The sequence below is a fragment of the Branchiostoma floridae genome, chromosome 13, assembly GCF_000003815.2.
Source record: "Branchiostoma floridae strain S238N-H82 chromosome 13, Bfl_VNyyK, whole genome shotgun sequence".
Taxonomy (NCBI): domain Eukaryota; kingdom Metazoa; phylum Chordata; class Leptocardii; order Amphioxiformes; family Branchiostomatidae; genus Branchiostoma; species Branchiostoma floridae.
This window is the reverse complement of record NC_049991.1, coordinates 6,004,037-6,025,364: the sequence shown is the minus strand read 5'-3', so window position 1 is coordinate 6,025,364 and position 21,328 is coordinate 6,004,037. Positions and strand designations below refer to the sequence as shown.

At 39.6% G+C, this 21,328-nt stretch overlaps 1 long non-coding RNA gene across 1 annotated transcript; it reads left to right on the top strand.

The window, feature by feature from the left end:
* The first annotated feature begins 1,226 nt into the window (after positions 1–1,226).
* On the top strand, positions 1,227–4,421 carry LOC118429659. Its single transcript, XR_004832766.1, has 3 exons — positions 1,227–1,374; positions 2,225–2,429; positions 4,323–4,421. It is a non-coding gene; the product is annotated as an uncharacterized LOC118429659 (long non-coding RNA).
* Positions 4,422–21,328: the final 16,907 nt, after the last annotated feature.

The window sequence follows — 21,328 nt, the reverse complement described above, 5'->3', positions numbered from 1 at the left end:
GCTTATACAACAGGGGCATTAATATATGTTTTTTTGTGTGTCCTATTTAAAAATTCCTAAAGGACTATAATATCTTAAAAGTGTCTTCATTACTTTGCATATTACTTCATAGCTTTTGGTTCAAATCCGCTCTCCAACAGTGTCACGGTCGAAAGGTGATGGATGTTACCTGAAACGTCTGACTGTTTCTAAAGTCATATCCAGTTGCTTGTGTAATTGCTATTTGACGTACCATATTACGTCATATCAGGATGTCTATCTAACCTTCATCGTCGAATCATGTAAAGTTATTTCACCTGTCAAAAGCGCTGCCGAACTTCACACCTATAGTGATAAGAAAATTCCAGGAATCGGATGTTAATGTTTGCGGTTTGTCTATTTTTTGTGTCGCTTCTGAATCCAAAATAAGCTTAGATTAAACGTTGCATATCCGCAGACTTGACAAACATCCGCGTTTCCAGGAATTTTCCGATACGATGTTTTAGTTAGGAGAACAGCTCGCGGGTGAAGAAAAGTTCATCTACTTGAAGTTGTCCTTGGCTAGGGCAATTTCTATGTAGGTGATTATACCTACACCTTGCTGGTTGATTTAGAGGGTAATGCCATTGACTTTGTAGCAGGACCATTTTTCGTCGAGTGAGGTGAAATTTAGCACAATTAAAGAAAGGAAAAGGCATATATCCTATTGAGACTGAAATGTGTTGTTCACATATTTAAAAAAAAAACAGTTATTTCTACGTCCCTTGAACGTCCTTCAAGAGATTAAGGAACGGATGGAGTGAAGATTTGTGCACACGCACACACTCGCCGCACACGCACGCACGAACACACACGCACAAACACACACACACACACACACTGCCACGCACACACGCACACACACACACACACACACACGCAAACACATACACACACACACTCCCATGAAGGTAATAATTTAAGCCCTATCGGCTGTGATTTCATGTTAGGTAACTTTATTTCTTGCTATAACTATTGAATGCCAGCTTCTTTCGTTTTTGCCCACCTGTTTTTTCGCACTCTCGCATTACATTTGGAGTCTGGAAAAACTATGGCTTCCGTAAAACGTACTTGATGCGGTCTAAGAAAACTTGATACAACAACACCATGCTTCCAAGAATTCCAGAAAACCTTGAAACAGAAAATAGATCTTGCAGCTGTTTGGCTCCACGGCTGTTTTTCTCTTTCTGACAACAGTGTAAACATCAGAATGGCATAAAAGTAGCTCTTCGCTTGACAACCCTACAGACATCTAAAGACAACCTCTACGTTCAAGTTCAACCTCTTCTCAACGACGAATCGTCAACATGAAGACCGCCGTTCTTATCCTTGTGCTGGGTCTGGTTGTGGCTGATGGTAGGGAAGCTTACTTTTCTTTTTTTTTACTATTTTTCTTCTTTTGATTCTACCTATTAAACTTACATATGCTGAAAATTATGTAGCCTATTAACTGGTTGCAAGTTTCGCATACCGGGAAAGGCCCTTAGAAAGGTCTGGTGGGTTCTTTAACGTGCTGGAGGTGTGGCTTTCCTCAAATACTGGACCTCCATTTAACGTCCTATATCCGAGGGACGGCCCTTACCAAAGCTATGTACTCATTTTCACCTGATTGAAGTGATGAAAGTCGTGTAAAGTGCCTTTCCCAAAGGCACAACATCGGGAAAATCAGTAGTTTCGAACCTGTTACTTCTGTGGTCTGGGTCAAACAGCTTACTGATTGTGCCACACGATGCCACTTAGTATGTACACAGGACGCTCTATCTTTGCTGTCTTTTGTACATTGATGGGGTAGAATGGCAAGGTGGTTAGTTTAGCGGACTTTGGAACAAGGGGTCATGAGTTTTATTCCTTGAATTCTTGGATAGACGTTTTAACTGGGGGCAATGTCTCTTTACGCTATCAACCTCAATCGATCCAGGTGTAAAAATGGGAACCTGCTTTCTTGGGGGGGGGGGGGCAAATAGTCCTACATAGTAAAGATATAGACATATGAAGTTCTCGTATTGCCTTAACGTACAATGTAGCCTAGTAACCATGTTCTACGGGCTCCATCCCTACTAATCATTGAAATAACACCGTATAGTATATGCACCGACCTATGCCAATTAACTGGGCGGGCAGGCATCACTCCAAGTACCGCCAATATACCAGGAAGCTCACGATAATATGGTTATCCTAAACGGATTATGTTCCCGTTGTATTTCAGCCACCCTGATCCCTTGGGAACGTGCTATGGAGAAGTCCGCTGGTGGCAGGGCGACCGACCCATGCTGGTTGAACCACCAGTGCACGAACTGCGCCAGCACTGGGAGTGTCGGAAGCACTGTCATTTGCTGTAACAACTGTCGCCCGTCAGGTTTCGAACTCACCTTCGACAACTTCGGCATCCACTGCGGCTGCACGCTCTAAAGGTTGCGACTACGTTTTTTTTTTTACAATAATATAGTCAAGTCAAGTCAAGTTCATTGCATAACAATTGCAACACGTAAAATGTTAGCCTGATTAAATCTCGCTTATAGCAGCCCGCCAAACACCCACTGGCCCCCTAGTTACAGCCCTGGACAGCGGAGTTTGTGTTACACAGACTATTAAAGTGTATAGAAAATAACATGTATTATTAACAGCTACAAACTATTTACAACTGTATAACAGTGCACTAATCTGACATAACAGAAAATATGGCGGTATAGTGTATTTGACATTGTTAGAACACTACTTCTCTTTTGTATAGCATTATATATTTATTGGCATAGGAGGACAGATATGGAGTCGGGACATGAGAGAAGTAAATTGAATATTTCTCTACTTGTTTTAGGTAATGTTGTTCTGTTATATAGATTGCGTGCAAATTTTAGATTACCACTTGATTATATGTATTGCAATATCTATTTTCGTTCTATTTCCTAAAAAAACAAGTTTGCCACCATACTGTAGATACAAGACAACTACAAAATTAGCAAATTTATGTCATCAGTTGGAAAGAAATATATCGGGAAACATTTATGTATTTATAAACAAAGCTTTGTTAAAGAGGAAAATGACTTATTTGCTATTAAAAACAATACATTCCGTGTGTTCAGCAACTTTTTTCGACCTTCCTAACAATAAAGGCAACATTTTTCTTTCCTTTCTATTAATTCGCACGTTCGCATTAGTTGATGTCATCCATACAATTAAATCGTTATAGCCTTACGTACATATATGTTAATAATTAATTTGAATAATTATTTATATATCACGGTGGTCAAATACGGGCTCAAAACCTCCCATGTCTAGTCGAATTCGAACCTTCTTCCATGATGTTCCATCTGACGTAATTCGAACCGAACCCGTGTTCTATTTAGGTCATCTGCGGTCATTGCAGGTAAAACCGTGCTTTCTGGCATTTTCCCCCCAACTAACTTGAATCAAGCGAAAAATATAGTTTTTAACCAATATAAACAATTTTCTGGACAGTACATCTATGCTTTCACTTTGTTTGGGACCTGTAATATGTAACGAAGCTATTGGCGTTTTTGTTGGTGACCTTGAATATCATTAGTGTTGTTTACACCGGTATCAATTACACCCTCCCGATCTCCGTGCGGCATGACATGCGTGTAAACATCGTTTAAGATCTCCACCAAGAAGAGTCCAACATAACTCATTGACGGCTCAAAATGACCGCAACGGTTTTTCCGAGATTTCTGTTTTTGGGATTTTTAAAAAATGCCTTAGATTTTGAATTATTGGTAATTAAGTGCGAAAAATGCCATTTTTACGCATATTTTTGACTGTAACTTTGCTTAAAATTAAAAATAAAAAAATCCCAAAAACAGAAAGTTTTATTTGCCTCTCAGATGACGAAAAATATAAAAATCGAGAATTTGCCATGGCACTTGCGGCCCATCTTATCAAGAGTATGGTCGAATTGAAGGCCTTCCTTGAAACAGAAAATAATCGTCTTTTGAAGCAAAATCGAAACAAAATAACTATCTCAATTGAAACGGAAAGATTCAAACTATCTAAAATTGTGAATTTAATCTTATTTTGAATACATTTTCCTTGTCATAACATCTTGTTTAGTTTGAAATATTTTACGGTTAGCAAATAGTAGGCCTCTTGTAACCCGATACTCTGTCGAACTCGCATAGCAACGGGAAAGAATACCCTAGCAACCGACCGCCGTGTATGGATTATTATTTGCAGGTGTTGGGTATGTTAGCATAACTTCCTTTTGTAAATATTGACACCTTGGGTTCTTTGCCTGCTATACCGAATATTAATAATCGACTATTCATTATTTCTGTTATCCTTCAATACAGATATCACCACCCTGGTGACGTCAGAAGAACTTCCGACATCGACGTCACGGCATTTTACAAACAGTATTATTAACGTCAAATAAACCACTACAATGTTTACTATTGTCCGCTCACTTCATCTTTTTATTCAACAAACAGTCAAAATTAAAGCCGTTCCCGCGCCTAATGGCGCATAGGGCGGCGCCCATCTCCGTTTTTTAGCCCTGGGCCACACAATTTTGTGCAGTCACTACATCAGGGGGCCATTCCACTGGTAGTGGTGTGTTTTCAACTTCCATACTCTTTGCCGAATGCTAAGTGCTTAGCAGAGAAAGTAGCACGTACCATTTTTAAAGTCTTTGGTATGAATCGCCCGATCGAACTGACGACCTACTGATTGTAAGGCGAACACTCTACTCACTCGGCCATTGCACCGAAAATAAAAAGTGTCACGGGGTATATTATGTTTGACCTAGGAGATCTCCCTATAGCCCCCTATCGTAATCACATAGATGTACGCTAGCTAAGTTCTGACAAACAATGTACCTTTTGTGCTCCTGTGTTTGAACCAATTCACCTGCAAATTTGGAAACACGACAGAGAGAGAGACAGAGAGATAATTCTTTTCAAATATCCATATGATACGCAACACCCGCTTATTTGTCCCTGCCTACATCTACAGTGAACAAACAGCAAGAACAATGATATGATTTCTCAATTTTGTAGTTTATTAGCCACACACGTCACCATAGAACTACAGTGGTACACAAGAAAATGGCCTTGAAAATTGAAGGCTTGTACACTGCCCATATTCGGCAATGGGACTTTGTATACGGCCAGTTCAGTGATTTTACCCAGCCACAGATTTGGTATCCACGGATATAAATGGTATTCCTAATTCAATTTTTTTTTGCAATTATGCCTCATGGGCGGTGCTACTTTGATATTTGTATTTTTTCATGCATATGCAGCCGAAAAGGTTCTCATTGCTCTTTGATCAAAATTAATAAAGAGTCGTATACAAAACATACATCTGGAAATAAATTTGCATTGTTTATTCCAGTCTTTTTCTTGGGGTTGTAAATATTTTGTAATTTGCATTTTGTGATGATAATGTTGACAATTTTGACCTGAAAAAATATTTTTCGTTCATATTCTTTTATAATGTATCACAGGCCATATTTGGAATAGAACTCGATCACAAATGGAGAAAAAAAATTACATACTACAAATTACACATTATTTGGTATTCATTTAAGTCACAAACTTTGCTTTACGAAGTTACAATTTCCGCAATCCGTTTCTGCAATAATATTGCACTTTCTCCTACGCTTAACAACATTAGACAAGAATATATCTTCATTAAGAGACCAATTTAACATCCATCCATATTTCCTGGGTGCAAGATTAACAATGTCTACTTTATGAAATTACAATTATATGATTCCATCGCTGCAATAATATTGCGCTTTCTTCTACGCTTAACGTCATTAGACAAGAATATGTCTTCAGTAAGAGACCAGTTCAACATCCATCCATATTTTCTATGCGCAAGATTAACAATGTCTACTTCACGAAATTACAATTATTTGAATCCATCCCTGCAATAATATTGCGCGTTCTCCTACGCTTAACGTCATTAGACAAGAAAATGTCTTCAGTAAGAGACCACCATGGTACCAGTTGAACATTCATCCATATTTCCTATGTGCAAGATTAACAATGTCTACTTCACGAAATTACAATTATATGATTCTATTCCTGCAATGATATCCATTCATGTTTCCTGGGTGCAATATTCAGAACAATGTCTACTTTACGAAATCACAATTATTTGATTTTGTTCCTGTATTGAGATACAGCGCCTGTCATTAAACAGTTAACAATGTGTTTTCAAAGAGAAACATCCGTCAGTATTTCCCGAGTACAATCTTTTAAAAAGAAAATGTCAATTTTTATTTTACAGCGAAATGTGAAACACCTTTTTACCTCCATTAATAATGGAGATATTGTTCTTTTTTTGTATTCGTTTGTGGGTGTTTCTTGGTGTTTCAAATCAGCATAACTTTATAATTATTGGATGGATCGATTTGCTATGTGGATAGGGGTTGGGAAGATGAAGGTCGATGTCGATTTGGGGCCTACTGGTGTGTGACCTTGGTATTGCAGCGGAACTTCTTGTTTTTTGTATCTCTCGTCCTGGACATGCTATGCTTTTGTTATTTTTTGATGCAGCAGTTGCAAGCCATTCGTAGCACCTGAGACTCATTCTTGGTTGCACAGACAAGACAGTCGTATGGAATACATCTTCCGTAATTAAGGTAAGGGGGTAAATCTAAATGAGAGTCATTTGAACCATAAGAGGTAACAGATTACTCTTTGTGACAATAACTCTTTATACATTGACTTCAACAAGGCAGAATTTGACGCAAGCTTAGCTTTATCCGGGGGTAACCTATATCCGTTGTTAAAAAAGTGTAAGTTATAATAAAATACTATATGGTCCTTGTCTTTTTTTGTAAGTTGCAATACTTTCAAAATGTTGCAATACTTTCAAAACTATTGTCCGTCCAATTGATATCACTAAACACGTTATGTTTAGAAAAAAACGGATAAAGGTTACACCGCGGAAAAAGGTGAACTACGCGTAGTCTTTTGGCATACATTTGTATTGTTATGGGGTTAGACAGAAGTGTGAAGGCATTTTGTTCTGATGACCTGAGATGACCTCTGCCACCACATTTCCGACCTTGAGAAATGGTCTTTTGACATGAAATTTCTGAGTGACATTTGCTTCTTGTGCGGTCATGGTTAGCTTTGAGTGAAGCCTGGTCCTTTGCGCTATGCTGCTGTCTACTGGCTGGGGAGGGGGGGGGGTGTTATACAGACTGGCACTGTCTGCATTCTGAACTTTGAAGCTCTCATTGTTTTGCTATATATGTTTTTACCATTCAAGGCCACTATAGCTACTACTTATTGCCACAGGCATTCCATGGGATCTGATGTTAGTTGGACGTCCACGTGCAGGTATCTGGTAATTCTGTGGGTCTCTCCAGACTTGAGAGGCTGTTAAATTGTAGGATAGGTGTTTACCACCGAGTCTGGTTGACGAAGGAAGGGCCACCTTAAAGAGTAGTCCTTATTTTCTTGGGGCACTTGGAGTGTTAGAGGGTATGATAGGCGTCTTCTGTTTGACTTGAAGTTACCCATCAAACCCATATATCTTTGGCCACTACCACTGCCTACTACAGGAATTCCCTGTGCTCTTATGTTAGTCTGACGACCACGTACAGGTATTTGGTAATTCTGTGGGTCTCTCCAGACTTGAGGGGCTGTATCGTAGGATGGATGTTTAGCACCTAGCCTGGTTGACGAAGGAAGGACCACATCAGCTGTATTGGAGTTAAATCTTACAGGGTAGTACTTGCCATCAGACACATGGAACGTTAGAGGGTATGATAGGCGTCTTGTGTTAGACCTGAAGTTACCTTTCAGACCCATATAGCTTTGGCCACTACTACTACCTGCTACAGGCATTTCCTGCGCTCTAATGTTAGTCTGACGACCACGTACAGGTATTTGGTAGTTCTGTGGGTCTCTCCATACTTGAGGGGCTGCATCGTAGGATGGATGTTTAGCACCTAGCCTGGTTGACGAAGGAAGGACCACATCAGCTGTATTGGAGTTAAATCTTACAGGGTAGTACTTGCCATCAGACACATGGAACGTTAGAGGGTATGATAGGCGTCTTGTGTTAGACCTGAAGTTACCTTTCAGACCCATATATCTTTGTCCACTACTACTGCCTGATACAGGCATTTCCTGCGCTCTGATGTTAGTCTGACGGCCACGTGCAGGTATCTGGTAATTCTGTGGGTCTCTCCAGACTTGAGGGGCTGTATCATAGGATGGATGTTTAGCACCTAGCCTGGTTGGGGAAGGAAGTGCCACCTTAGCTTCAGTGGTGTTGAATCTTACAGAGTAGTCTTCTTGGGGCACTTGGAGTGTTAGAGGGTATGATAGGCGTCTTCTGTTAGACTTGAAGTTACCTACCAAACCCATATATCTTTGGCCACTACCACTGCCTGCTACAGGCTTTGCCTGTGATCTGATGTTAGTTTGACGGCCACTTGTAGGTATCTGGTAATTCTGTGGGTCTCTCCAGACTTGAGGGGCTGTATCATAGGATGGATGTTTAGCACCTAGCCTGGTTGAGGAAGGAATGACCACATCAGCTGCAGCGGACGTGAATCTTACAGAGTAGTCTTTGTCGTCTTGAGGCACACGACGTGTTGTAGGGTATGTGCTGTAGCGGTTGTAGTACTCATCTGGTATCTCCCAGTAAGGATGCTGTGCCCCTGGTCTTGTGTTGTAGTAGTTGTAGTACTCGTCAGGGATCTCCCAGTAAGGATGCTGTGCCCCTGGTCTTGTGTTGTAGTAGTTGTAGTACTCGTCAGGAATCTGACTGTAATCATTCTCAGTCTGTGTCGTGGTCACAGTGCCTTGCTGATTGTAGTACTCGTCGGGAATCACACTGTACTGCGGATCATCACATGAAGATGAAGACTGCTGTGTAGTACCGTCAAGTGCAGTGCCATGGACTCCTGCCAGGTGGCCCCGTGAACAACAGCACTGTCTTCTGATAACATACATCACAAACAGTGCTACCAGTACTACCACTAGTACAACTACCATTATGATGATCGCTCGACGTGGGAATCTCTCCTTCATAGATCCATTTGTACTGGGGTTCGTCTGACTCAGAGTTGACTTTGTTGTCTTGATCTTAGGTTCTCTTGTGGTCAGAGTCGTCCCCTCTCTCGTAAACACGGTAGTACCATCAGGAGTGCTGGACACGGTCCTTGTGGTCGTAGTCTTTGAGACACACACGGTGCCATCAGGAGTGTTGGACACGGTCCTTGTGGTCTGTGTCTTTTCTACACACACGGTGCCATCAGGAGTGCTGAACAAGGGCGTGGTGAAGACGTGTTGGTAGGTCTCCTCCCAAGTGTTGAGCAAACATGTTACATTCGTCATTTCTTCATGACCAAAAACAGTGGCATTATTACTGTGTCTATCAGCATAAAGCTTGGCCTCGCTTTCATTTGGGATGGCATCTGATAGAATTATAGCAAAAATTTGGGGATTACAGGACCTGTCTATATCCATGGAAACAATCTGCAGAGTTGTACCTCCCTGCAATGCTACCTTTACAAGGGAGGCATTTTCCCAAGCATGTTTGCACAAGTGGGTGGTGTTTTTAGCATCTATGTCACTCTGGTTTTTGTTGATGGATATGATAACCAGTGGCAGGTTGTACTTTATTTGCCTTGTTCCTAGCAGATTCTGTCTCATAGAATTACATCGAATACTTGGTTCATGCTGAGTAGCATGTGAGTTCGTGCTATGCTGCGGCTGGACATGGTAGAATTGTCTCTTGTGAGGAACTCCCAAATCGGTGATACAGAAAAGCGCTTTGTTTACCATTACTGCGATGCGATTACCTAAATGAAGATTGTGGCGAGAGTGCAGTTGCCAGTTCATTGCCATATGAACAGAATCATCGAGAGCAAGTAACCTATTCCCACCCAGTGACAGCGCGTATAGTCTGTGCAGACCCTTTACAGTTTCCCTTGACAAGCATGTCAATAAATTCTCACTCAGATCTAGGTTTCCCAGCATTGTCAGTGACTGAAATGCACGTGGAGGGATGATTTCGATAGAATTTGATGCCAAAGAAAGTCTGTACAACGATTTTAGATTGTAAAACCAAGATGGCTTGATACTTCGCAAAGAGTTACTCTCAAGTATTAATGTGCTCAGGGAGACAAGCTTTTGGAAGCACTTCGAATCCATAGTACTTATGTTGTTGTGTGCCAAAGACAACTTAGAGAGCCTATTTTGACCAACGTCATCGAACCAAGTTTGCTTGACGTGGGTCAAGTTGTTGAAGTCAATGTATAAATACTGTAATCGAGGAAACTCTGCCAAAATACCCTGTTCCATATCTGTGATTCCGCATTGAATGAGAGCGAGGTCATATACGGACGATCGCTTTTGTAGTCGTAGTTTCTGTACTGACAGTATCTCAAAGGAGAAACCCCGAATGGCTACACGGCCCTTGTTAGGAAGGCATGTTGAGGTTGCCTGGGAGGAGTTCTTTACGTTTAGTACTGGATGTGGCTGTAAGGGACATAAGATACAGGTAACATCATGAGAGTCGGGGCGTTGCATTTGATATAGTATTCTTTTGGGAACACAGGATGACCAGGATTTTGTACTATTGCACCCAGGAAAACATGCCGGCTCTAAACTTTCACAAAAAACAATGATGGTGAAAACAACTACTACCTTGTCTATTACATTCAACATGCTAGATATGAAACTATATATAAAACAGCTAAGTTACGTCTAAACGGTCTGTGCCGCTGACTGCTGCAGGGTTGCTGGTCCCTAGTCGGGGAGGGCGAGCAACCAACCGGCTGGCTCACCTGAAAACAAGAAATCTTTTTAAAAAAGCTGTGCCTTGCCGCGTATTTTATGTTATTTTGGTAAGTTAGACTAGATTCTACGCTTAAAAATCCCGAGTTCCACATGTCGCCCCCCTCCCCCTCATTATCATAATTTATGTCAGATGAATTATTGGCACATTAAACAGGTTTTGTAAAACTTTTTGACCCACAATGAATATGCATTATTTTTTATTACAAACTAAGTTCCTTCTGATGCAATTTGTGATATATATTTATATGAACATGGTGAGTTAAAGCGTAGATTTATTACGCTGGACCACATACAGTAACATGCGTCTAGAAGAGCGTTTTAATACTCGTCTGGAATGTACCATTGTCTAACTAAGCCATGAAACTCGGCAAGGAAAGAAGGGCCTTTGGAAGGGGCTTTGGAAGGGCTGGGTTAAAAGGTCCGTCCATTGATCCATGGAAAAAAGCTGGCGTAAAGCCTTGCCTGGCGGCAAGGCAAAAAATCATAATTTTCAACTTGTAGTTGTACCAAATAAGGTAATATTAATATTACTTGACACATTTTATATAGGCTCACTTAATTGGAAGAAGATTTGGAAAATGCTAGGCACAACGTCATGAAATTATGTAAAGAAACACAAATAGCAGAACTTAATTAAAAACTACTTCATCAAATTTTACCATGTGGTGAGAAATTAAACAAATGGAAAATACAAGATGAAGATGCATATGGTTAAGTAGTTGATCCTATATGTAAATTATGTGACAGTGGACATGTTGAAAATTATAAACATATGTTTCTGGAATGTAAAAGGCTAACTAACCTGTGGAACTTGGTACATACTTGTGTACCATTTAGCCCCGGTAACCCTTATATTGATTTTGAAGAGATGATACTGGGAAAGGTAAACCAGCCAATAAACGAAAATATTCTGAAGAGAAGAATACGAATAACATCTATAGCAAAGTGGGTTATCTTTAAAACATGGATTTTTTTAGGAAGTGCCCACTTCCAATTTCAGGCCATAACTTATCTAACATTTTCAACTGTGAACTAAAAAACATACTTCATGTTCTGTAATGTTTACTTCTATGTAATGAAGTATCAAAGAATGTTTTTTAAGCTCATAAAAAACTGTTTAACCCATAGTATGTGAACTATAGTTCTAGTCCAGTATAGATCTACTGTGTTATAGCATACTGTAACTATCCATTGCTATGAAAGAAACATTCCTGAATGTAAAAAATAATTTGTTGTTTTTGTAACCATCTACATGTATCATAATTATTCCATGACAATTGTGGCAATCATGTGGTGTATAGTGGTTATACATAATAGCCTGTATATGTACATGAGAGAAATGCTTATATAGACGAAGATTCTTTTTCCATGTGCAATACCTATTGTGCCTAAGAAACATACTCTTACTTATGCGATAGTGGACACTAGTACTTCGAATTACTCCCTGTCCAGTAGCTTAGATACTCTGTTTTTGAGAAATGTACGATTTGTTTTACGAATAAAGCTCTGAAAAAACAATTAAAAAAATTGAAAAAAAAATTAATATTACTTAAATGACATCCTCTGAGAACATCCAAACTGGTGCGAGCATGCGAAAAGTAAATGTTATCACTTTTTTTTTGGCGACACAACCCCGTCATGAATTCAGTCCAACTACACGAACATCAAACCAAAGAAAGCATTTGATGTAATTTCGGATGTTACGCCAAAGGACAGCTATAACTGCTATGTAGATACATATATAGGCAAAGACCCCCCTCCCCCGCAAAAATGACAATTTCCTGCCAACACAGAGTTTGATATAGTAAAGCAAATGTTGCCACATTTCGGGCAACACACACACACAAAATCAGCCTATCTACACAAACTTGTAATCGAAGAAGGCATCGAATGGCCTTTAATGCTAATAAAGTCAAAATGCTTTACTTTGGTCATTGTAATAACAACAAGATTATTAGACTAGGAAAAAGATATAAGGCATGTGAAAAAAAACAGTCAGGCAAAACTATATTTCAGCTATTTTATAGCAAAGAATCTGTCAGTTCTGTAACCTGAACAAGGTCGAAGATGAATCTCACTTTCTATTAGATTGTAGTTTATATAGTAACGATAGAAGTATTCTTTTTAGCTATATTATAGGAAAGTTTCCTCGCTTTGAATCTATGTCTAGTGTTGAAAAATTCATTTTTCTTATGAGCTTTGATCAAACGACATTATACAAACACATCTCAAGCTACATATTTAACATTACTAAGATACGAGAAGAAGTCGAACAAATGTATTAGAATAATTTTAGAATCTATGTTTTAGTTTAGTCTTAGAAACCATGTTTACTGCATTACTACCCTTTGTATCTACATGCCTGTACTTAGCCCGATAGGGCATGAATGTGCAATAAAGGCTATTACTTATATCGTTATGTGAAACAAACAGACATTACAACGGGCATTATACACAGTAAAACACCGAATTCATTCTTTGACTTTACTGTTAATTTACGCGTGATGTTATTTTCTTATTTTGAAAACCCAGAAAAATGGCTGCACGCAAGGATGTCATCCATAGAATACAATTAGTATCGCCTTATTTGAATACAAATAATTTTATCAAAATTGCCTGCTTAGTAGTACACAAAACGACACAACACATTAACAAAGCAGCTATTATGAAATCTTGTCGAATGTACAAATACCAAATTCAAACACAAACACAAAGTTAAAACTGCATGCGCCTCACATAGTACTGTAAAAAATGTTCTGTGAAAGATGTTCGCGGTGGTTTTATTTTTGTGGTTTCGGCGCTGATACTTCAAGGCAAAATTTCCCATTTTTAAAGCACCCATAGCACTTCCAATGTAGCAGAACACAGTATTTATGCGCGACCCCCGGCGTTGTTGAAGGCTAGGTAGAAAGTATTATTTGAAAGGCAGCCAGATATAACTTGTGTTGCGTGGTTAAAGAATATGTCGGCTTGTAGACTGTACATGTATAATTTTTGCCTGGTATCCAGCCGTAATATAGCTCTCGAGTCTCGTCTCTCCTCTTTGCTATTAATTGCAGAGCAATATCACGGCTGGATACCAGGCTAGTATGATTTTGGATTGTGCACATTTTCTATATCGTGTATAAATGAACCCCGCATACGCAACTGCCTTCCCAGTGTGAGCTCTAGTGAGTTATAATTATTTGACTTCCGCAGAGCGGCGTTTTCAAAGTGGGCGTCATATATGCGTCGTTGATACGCCGACAGGATTTTTTAATGAATGAATGAATGAATGAAAGACCTTTATTGTACATTCATGCCTCGACGGGCTAGGTACAGGTCACTGATAACAGACATGACTGATAACAGACATAACAAACATATGCAAAAACTACAAGATACAATTAACTAGCTGAAGGTACTAAGCTAACAGGATGGTCGACATCTTCTCGCTTCTTTGTACAGGTGTAGATATAGGAACAGATAATGTTTGATATACAGGGTTTGTCTAGGCGCATCAAAAATAGAAATTTATCCGTTGCATTAAGGTGTTCAAAATATGGGAACTCTTTTCTTATATATTCATAAAGCACAATCCGTTCATTATGGTACAGTTTACAGTGTAAAATAAAATGCTGTTCATCTTCTACTTGTTGCAAATCACAAAATTGGCAGACTCTATGCTGCAGAGGGGTGCGGTTGTGCCTTCCAGTTTCGATATGTAACTTGTGGCAACTAATCCGGAGTTTAGTGACAGCCACTCTGTGTTGTATGTTTTTCACCATCAGATATTCTTCTTCTTTATAAATAGTCTTGAATAATCTATAGGTTCGTAATTTGTTACCGAAAGATTTGTCCCGGTTGTCATTGTGTATTTCAGCTTTAAATGTTTGAATATAAATATCCTTTAATCGTTGGCTGATGGCGTTGGTTATAGGTAATAGGTTTGTTCCTAGAGATATCTGAGATCTCCATATGTAGGCAAAACCGCATTCCTCCAGTATCTTACGAACGCCGGACGCCCAGCAGTTGTTTCCATTTGCATCTAGTTGTAATTGACAAGATAGGGCGTCGGCTTGTAGACTGTCAGCTGGCACGTTTTGACGGATTCTTAGAAAGTGTTTGATAGCGTTCAGGGAGGCTTCCAGTTGAATGGGGTACCTCCCTAATTCCGCTCTTGTGGCAAGGTTAGATGCTGGTCTGGGGATATTTAGTGCTTGTTTGCAGAATTTAAGGTGAACAGATTCAATGGGACAGGTTTTAGGGCTTTTTAATGCGCCCCAGATTTCTGAGCCATAAAGTAGAATAGGTTTGACACATGCATCGAAAAGTTTGTTTCTAACTGGTAATGAGGCGGTGGCTTTATCTAAAGATTGTTTTATTCCGAATAAAGCCTTCAGACCTTTGCCACTCAGGTATTTGTTGTTAGCTTTAAACGTGCCAGCTGCACTCACAATAATACCGAGATAAGTATAACAAGTTACAATTTCTATTTCACGATTATCAAACAGGAGAGAACAGTTTTTAGGTAGACTGCCACCCTTTTTAAATACAATAATTTTTGTTTTCCTAAGATTTACTTTTAATTTCCAAAGTGCACAATAATTTTCCAGATTGTTCAAGGAATGCTGTAATCCCTGTTTGGACTCGGAAAAAATTACCAAGTCGTCAGCATACAACAAGCAAGGGACAGTTTTGTTGTACATAAATGGAGGATTACAGGGAGCACCGTCAAATTGGGACACAATATCGCTAAGAAAAAGGTTAAATAATGTAGGGCTTAAATTACACCCTTGTCTCACACCACAATTAGTAACAAAAGTTTCAGTCAATCCATTTTTAGATTTAACGCAGTTTATAGTCTTTGAATACATGCCTTCTATTACTTTTAGAAATTTACCACCAATACCGAGCTTACTCAATTTAAACAAGAGGCCGTTTCTCCAAACAGAATCAAATGCTTTAATGAATATTTTGTGGCATGTACCCTAAACTCATCCATAAGCATTCGCCTATAGTGCACCCTACTGTAATTTTTAATGCGGCATAGTCACCCTATGGCCCTTAACTATAAAAATCACTATAGGCCGAAAACTGTGTTCTGCTACCTTACCCGAAATCATTTGTACACCATTTTCTCCCTACTACAAACATTTCCCACTTTACAGTATGCCTACGAGACTTCAACGGGCCTTCACGTACTATCAAGCCCTTTGATCCGCCTATCAACTCACTTTTGTCCGTGATGTAACCTATATCCGTTGTTTTTAAAACCAAAGTATTTAGGGATAAAGAGTCAACAAACGGTTATTTCTAATTGCAATAATTTCAAAATTTGTAGTTTAAACGAACGTCTGTCGACGTATCCGTAAACTAGTAAATATCCTGTTAAAAAAATTAAAAAAAAAAACCCCACGGAGATAGGTTACCCCGCGAATAAGGGTGAACTAGCGTAATATAGGCGGATAATACTAGAGGGTACCTAGAAGACTGACTTATAGGCCCATTTAAATCTAGCAACTAGAGGTATATTGTCAAAGTAGAAAGTATAACATGGCCTACGTCAAATTTGCAAACAGGGACCCGACCAGGCTGTTAAATTTGTTTGAAACGTTTAGTACGTAAAAATACACATAAATAATGCTAGCGACTCTCTTCACGTCTTGTGTAGTTTGGTGTCTTTTATCATCCTTCCCGAAATTTGCCCGGCCGGGCCGCGGTTTGGAAATGTGACGTAGGCCTAAGAAGTGGCTCTTACCGGCTACGGAGGTCGCCCCTTCCGTCCACCACGGCCCTGTGCGGCAGGGGTGCTGCACCTCAACAGGAACAGCCCAGAAAATGGCCAGCAGTCGCTAAGAGTAGCATTGATACAAAAATTAGTTTCTACCCTGACGTATCTTAAAAACAGATTGTCTAATGACTTGTGCTGTGTACCTAAAACCCGTACCCGTACCTGCACTGCACGTACAAGTCCGGACCTAGCTTAATTAGCAGTGTATCTGTATCTGTACCTATACAAAATAAAGCATTTACAGACACAACTTTTAAGGCTACATATAAGTAAACCCTGGATCATAGATGGCAATGGTTAAAAACCTAGACAACGTACAGTTGATTGGTTTGTGACTAGAATATGGCTTCTTAAAAGTATGACAATTTATTGTTAAGAAGGACTAATTTACTACTTGAATTGTACATATATAACTTACAGATAATTGTTAACAGGTTAAGGTACAGGTCCGGACCTAGTTCCTTATTTTTCTGGTACCTGTTCCTCCTACACATGTATTTCTTAAGGCATACAACTCTACTAATGACCTTCAATTAAAGCTTTGTGTATTTCATATTTACATTACAAATTGTAACCTCAAGGATACATAGGATACCGGTACAGAGGAAAGTGTTCGTTATTGGCAAAGATAAAGTAAAACACATAATCATTAATGTATCCAATGATGGCCTGAATAGCCATTTTCGTAGGTGGCCTATTTTGACTTCTCGTAAATCATATGAAAAATAATCTTATTAACGTAACTTGCAAACATCAAGTTGGCCACCTTATACATAATTTTATTTTAGGGCGATACTTGTAACAGACTGTGGACATCAAGTCCAACTGGTCCGGACCTTTTGGCCTAGCGGTTATGTTGTTGGGTTAGTATAATGGCAACAATGTTTGTTTGTTTGTTTATTGTTTATCTCCATTAGACTTTACAATTTGCCGAACTGGGATTTCTAACTCGGATATTTGAGGAAAAAACTGAAAAAAAGGGGTGAAGCATAACAGTGGGGTTTAAGTGCCACCGACTGACCATTCCAACTGCATGGTCCGGATCTTTTGGCTTTAATAGCGGTGTTCGGTAAATGAGCTGGAGGGCCCTAGTTCGCATCTCGGGAGCCAGGAGACTGTTTTTATTCGCCTCTTTATTTATACGGTACGGGCTTCTTCTGAATACATCGCAAATTATTTTAAGGACCCCCATGTAGACTCTTGCACATAAAAAAAGAAAACTTACCGGTGGATCAGGCGGCGGTGGTTGTTTGTTCTCATTGCGGCATCGTAGTCGTCCCGCGGGTCATGAAAAAGGAGAGTTGTCGTCGCTACACCTTCCCTGTTTCTGGTCTGTCCTTCGAATTCGTGACGTGCCGCACCCTTCTCATTAAATCCGTAGTCATGGCAACGCTACAGACGTGACGTCCCTACGGCGGGCTATGCCACTAATGTTGTCAGTGGAAAGCTGTTTCTTTAGGCCACACTGGCTTAATTTTATGGATGACATCCTCTGGAGACTCCCAAACTAAGGCAAAAGAAAATATCCAGCAAAGAAATGCTGCTATACCACTGTGAGGACTAATTAAACATCCAGACCCTTGTTTAAATTTGTCAGGTTTGGTTTGTCTTATGTTCACCTCCATTAAGACTGTAAGAGACAATCGTCGCCAGTTCAATCATGTATATATTGCCATTCTTTTTTGTAGTCGGAACAAGTTCTCTGTGGCTCCATGCCTTGACCATCCTTACCCTAGAGAGCGAATCCTCTGGCAAGCATGAAATTCTGATTGACCAGGGATGATATTGTGTAACATAAAGGCACATTTTTCGTTTTTCTTTGGATAACAGGCGAAAATCATGTGCGCACGGCCGGCATCAGCAAAATCCCGTCAGTATGCCCGCACCATATCAAAGGACATTCATCGCAACCTTAGCAGCTGCAAAGGAAGTGGTTTGTCAAATTAGACGGCTCTGTATCCACTTTTCTGTGGTAAAGTACATTTTATGGATAACAACATCAGCTAGTGCATTCATTGATTTTTGCCTGATTTTTTAAACAACAGAAGGAAAAAATACTTTTTTTTTTTACTTTGGAGATGGTAAAAATGACGAGAAAATACGAACAGTGGGAAAATATATCGCGTGGTAGACGTATTTGTACATTTGTAACTTTTTTTCTCACTTTTTACATACCCGCCTTTTTTTGGTTTAAAAGAAATACCTATGTTCACGAGGGTCCTATAACTTCATTTTTACTCCTTTTTTGTCTCTCCCACTGATTCTTGATAACACAGACACAAATGCACACACAAACACACACACACACAACACATATACAAACGCAAACACACACACGCACACAAACACGCACGCGTACACACATACAAACACAGACACACACACACACACGCACAAACACACACACACACACACACACAACACATACAAACACACGCACACAAACACACACGCGTACACACATATAAACACACACGCACACACACACACACACACACACACACGCACAGGGGGGAGGGGGGCATATAGAGACTAAACGCCATAACCATTAATGAATTAATGCATAAAAAATAACTTAGACCGAAGCCGTGCACGTAAAATATGCATGGCATAAAGATCAAACAACTTCATTTTGAGCGGGAATTTTTCAATTTCATATCCTTTACATAAACATGGTGGTTAAACGTAATTGTCTACACTCTACAGTGTAGAACAGGTTCTTCATTGGGGCCTAATATAAAGGTGCACTCTCACTGCACTTGCGTCAAACTTGCGTCACTGCGGGATTCGAAATATATTCAACGAATTTCAGAGATAAAGAACGGATTTTTCGAACCTTTTTCGTATTTTGTCTTGTTCTAAGCCATGCTTAAATTACGTATTATGCAATATCTGAGTTATAAAGAATCGGAGAAAATAACAAAATAGTCACGCAGTGAACGAGCCCCGCAGTGACGCAAGCTTGACGCAAGTGCTATGAGAGTGCACCTTAAAGCCACACTAATTATACTCCATGGATGGCATCCGCCGGAGACAAAAAAAAATCGAATAAGAAGAAAAACAGCAACAACAAAAAAATATCGCTTAGCATCTAGTCAATTTATTCCCAGGCTTAACGGTTTGTGTTATGTTCTCCTCTAGTAAGACTGTATTATACGGGCGTCGTCATTTTTTTTTTTTTTGAACAGGTAAAAATTGATGCACGCGCGGATATAAAAATGAAATTAATTCAGTGTGACCTATTAATTAAAGAAATACTTATTCGGAACCTCGTTAAATACTTCCCCAAATTTCAATCTTAACCATTGTCCGGCTGAGCCTGTTTATACTAGAGTATTCATGTACAAGATTGAAATATTTAACCCTTGTCATGCTGAGCTATATATATTGTTTTCAGTTTGGGGTAGTTCTCATGTAAAAGTTGCATACCACTGCAAAGCCCATCGAATGGGTGAGTAAATCTGTTATACTTTATAATTATACTCCTGCAAAGAAAACGGGGTTAATCTGCTGACATAACGAGAAAGGCTAGATCTATCAAATAAATCGTACATTTGACTCCAGTTTTATCATGTATCCATCTGCAGCACCGAAGAACTCAGATCTGTCCCTACGCCAAATAAACGGGTGAACAAAACAAACAAGTTTCTTTTTGAATGGTAAAGGTTAGACCTAACCTGTTCCTTAAGTTAAGTTTGTGTAGTCTCAAAATTTGCGCGAATGCTTTTCATGACACAAGACCAAGTTCCGTATGGGGTCCATCTCATTATATGGACGAATCTGCCCCATTCGGGTGGTCGTTCTTAAAGAAGGCGTTCAGTGAATTTGTACGTTCGTTGTGATACGTTTATGGTTAGTTATGACACAGGGGGGGGGGGCGATTAAGGATCACCGGCCCTTCTACATTGTTTAAGCATGGGAGGCGATCCTTTGGCCGGCTGAACTTAATATAACAACGCATATCAAGAAACCTGACCTAAGTTACTGACATATTAGTCAGCTTTGTTCGGATAGGCCATTTCCCGTTTTGTTTGAAACTTTAAAATATCAGAACACAGTTTTAAGCCTACGGGGTATGGATAATGATACATTCGGTGTGTTATTTGCATGTCAGTAGGTACCCCCCCCCCCCTATTTTTAGTAATGAGGCTGATTGTACGTACTCGATGCACCTCTTCGAATACGGGACCCCCGTTTTACATCCTTTCCGAAAGACGAATTCGTGGTCGGGCTATGTACAGCACCCTGTACAGCATCCTGTCTTCCTTGGTGTTAAGGACCCAAGGTGGTTCCGAACACGGTGCCTAAAGAATTCATAGCAGGGCGCAATATTTTAAGCTAAAAGCTTCAAGAACTGAATAGTCTAAATTCAAGAGTACAATCTACAAAATATCTGTGAAAAAGAGCTGAAGTTTATCTGCTCGTTTTCATTTCACAATTTTATTTCACTCCTACCGGAGGTCAGCACAATGACAAAAGCGCAGATGGCAGTGAGTGGTAAGGCATAGCCAAAAGAAAAAAAAAAAGTTCTGTTTGTGGTTATATGGCACTGAAAAAGATGGGTTAGAATGCAAAGGCCACTTTGATTTGATTATATGGACGCCTGGATGACATCCGCGCGCGTCAATTTTTGCCCATTGTCAAAATTGAAAAAAATAAACCTTTTCAACCATACTCCAAATCGTAAGTTACAAAGCAGCTCCAAAATAAACAAATTTATGCCGTGAATTGCAAAAGTAAATATCGGAAA